Consider the following 3197-nt stretch of genomic DNA (forward strand, 5'->3'; position numbering starts at 1 on the left):
ATGCTACGGTTAAGAATAATAAGGCTATTGAATGAAGTATTTAATGAAGTTAGAATCCCATGTTTGTGTCATATATTATCCAACTCTATTTACTCTCTTAGTTATAATTGTTAGTTTAATTCATAGTTAATAATCAAAACCCCAATTTGTTATCATCTTAGCATTGAATAATAACCATATCATCGGTGCATAAGTGCATAAATCACATAGTTAACCAAAATCAGTCTCTGTGGGAACGAACTAGAAATAATTCTATATTACTTGTGATCGCGTATACTTGCGTGAATATTAGCGCGTGTTTAGCCCTAACAAGTTTTTGGCGCCCCTGCCGGGGACTGCAGTGTTAACTTTTAGTTTATGTGTTTGTCATCAGTGATCGTTAAAGTTCATTAACTCGGACATTGTTACTTACCTACTCTTTTTCTTGTCGTGTTTCAGGTACTCTAGCGATCGTGTATGCATACGCGTTCGCGAGCTCATAGGAGAATTCTGGATAAAGTCGAGGAAAAAGTTATAGTGGAGCGAAGGGAAGATTTTGAGGACGAAGAGAAAGTAGTAGAAGAAGAGAAAACCGAAGAACCACCTTTATTAGAGATGGGAGATCAAGCAGATAATACCAAGGATTTGATGGACTATTCTAAGCCTAAGATCAATGATATTCAGTCAAGCATCATCAGGCCATCCATCACGGCTAACACTTTTGAGATCAAGTCGAGCACGATTCAGATGATACAGAACTCAGTTCATTTTGGGGGTTCTCCTACTCAAGACCCCAACATGCACATCAGGGATTTCATCGAAATCTGCGACACTTTCAAGTTCAACGATCTGTCTGAATATGCTATCAAGCTGCAACTATTCCCATTCTCTTTGAGGGATAAAGCGAAGTGCTGGTTACATTCTCTACCTCCAGGATCTATCACCAAATGGGAGGATCTTGCTCAAAAGTTTCTCACTATATTCTTTCTTATGGCGAAGACTGCTGCAATCAGGAATGCTCTTACTCAGTTTGCTCAGCAAACTGGTGAATCTCTGTGTGAGGCTTGGGATCGATATAAGGAGATGCTAAGGAAGTGCCCACACCATGACATGCCTGATTGAATGATTATAAACTGTTTCTATAATGGTTTAGGCGGACAATCTAGACCTATGCTCGATGCAGCATCTGGTGGAGCCTTATGGGCTAAAAGCTACAATGAAGCTTATGAGTAGATTGAGCTAATGGCAGCTAATGAATACTAGAATCCTACGCAAATAATGTTGCAAGGCAAGGTAGCAAAAATTCTGAAAGTGGATACAGCTACTGCTATAGCTGCTCAACTTCAAGCCTTGACGATGAAAGTGGACTCTTTGGCTAATTATGGAGTTAATCAAATCACTAGTGTTTATGAGCTTTGTGCGGGAGCACATGAAACTGAGCAGTATGCTATTTCTAGCGAATCGACTCAATTTGTGAGCAACTTCCAAAGATCACAGCAACAAGCTCCAGTCACTTACCATCTGAATAACCGCAATCATCCTAACTTCAGCTGGAGCAACAATCAGAATGGGGTGCAACAATTTTACCATCCATACATAGAAAAGCAGTATAACCCTCCTGGTTTTCAGCAACCGCAATATGCCTCGAGGCAACAACTTCAACTTCAGCAGTTACCTCAAGCTAATGAAAAATCTGAATTGGAGGAGTTGAGGCTCATGTGCAAGAGCAAAGCTGTTTCTATCAAGACCTTGGAGAATCAGATTGGGAAAATTGCTAATGTATTACTGAATCGTCAACCTGGCACGCTTCTGAGGGATACTGAAGTGCCAGGCAAGAAGGAAGCTAAGGAGCATGTTAAAGTAATCGCATTGAGGTCTGGTAAGGTTGTGAATCCTGAAAAAGCTAAGACTCCAGATTCTGAAGTGGAGGCTGAAGAAGAAGAAGTGCAGAAGCAAGCAGAAGTGGAACCAAGGAAGACTACTATTGAGCATACTCCTCCTGAGGTTAATATAGGGGAGAAACAGATCTATCATCCACCTCCTTTTCCTAAGAGGCTGCAGAAGAAAAAGCTGGATAAGCAGTTTGCGAAGTTTCTGGAGGTGTTCAAGAAACTTCGCATCAACATACCTTCCGCTGAAGCTCTTGAGCAAATGCCTAGTTATGCGAAGTTCATGAAATGTATTCTCTCTAGGAAGGTAAAGCTTGACGACTTAGAGACCATTGCTCTCACGGAGGAATGCAGTGTGGTGCTGCAACAGAAATTTCCTCCGAAACTTAAAGATCCTGGAAGCTTCACTATTCCTTGCACCATTGGAAAGGGGTCATTTGATAAGTGTCTATATGACTTGGGAGCTAGCATCAATATAATGCCCTTGTCAATCTTCAAAAGTTGGACTTGCCTGATCCAAAGCCTACATACATGACTTTACAGTTGGCCGATCGTTCTATTACATATTAGCAAGGTATTGTGGAGGATATCTTGGTCAAGGTGGATAAACTCATCTTCCCAGCTAATTTTGTAATTCTTGATTTCGAGGAGGATAAGAAGATTCCCATAATCTTGGGAAGCCCTTTCTTGGCTACTGTCCGAACCTTGATAGATGTGTAGAAAGGTGAGCTTACCATGTGAGTGATGGATCGGGATGTAACTTTTAACGTATTCAATACCATGAAATTCCCTACGAAAAATGAGGAGTGTTTTAAGGTGGAGATGGTCGATTCTGTGGTTAATTCTGAACTCGATCGATTATTAAGGTCCGCTGCCTTAGAGAAAGCCTTGTTGGAGAATTTCGATAGTGAAGATGACGAAGATGATGAGCACTTGCAATATTTGAATGCTTCTCCCTGGAAGCAAAAGATGGATATGCCTTTTGAATCTCTTGGATTGGAGGAGCTAAAAAGTTCTTTCAAGTGCCTCAAGCCATCTGTTGAGGAAGCTCCTACTCTTGAACTTAAGCCTTTACCTGAACATTTGAGGTATGCATTTTTAGGTGAGGCATCTACTTTTCCTGTTATTATTGCATTTGACCTTTCAGGTAGTGATGAGGTGAAGCTTTTGAGAATTCTTAGAGAATTTAAATCGGCAATTGGTTGGACTATAGCAGATATCAAGGGAATCAGCCCTTCGTATTGCATGCATAAAATTCTGCTAGAGGAAGGAAGCAAGCCTACTATTGAGCAACAGAGAAGGCTAAATCTGATCATGAAAGAGGTTGTG

General features: G+C 40.9%; 1 non-coding gene across 1 annotated transcript; it reads right to left on the reverse strand.

The window, feature by feature from the left end:
• Nucleotides 1–984: 984 nt before the first annotated feature.
• Nucleotides 985–1091, reverse strand: LOC141699201 (small nucleolar RNA R71). The gene has a single exon (XR_012565682.1). It is a non-coding gene; the product is annotated as a small nucleolar RNA R71 (small nucleolar RNA).
• Between the last annotated feature and the right edge of the window lie 2106 nt (nt 1092–3197).

The sequence above is a fragment of the Apium graveolens genome, chromosome 11 (assembly GCF_009905375.1).
Source record: "Apium graveolens cultivar Ventura chromosome 11, ASM990537v1, whole genome shotgun sequence".
Taxonomy (NCBI): domain Eukaryota; kingdom Viridiplantae; phylum Streptophyta; class Magnoliopsida; order Apiales; family Apiaceae; genus Apium; species Apium graveolens.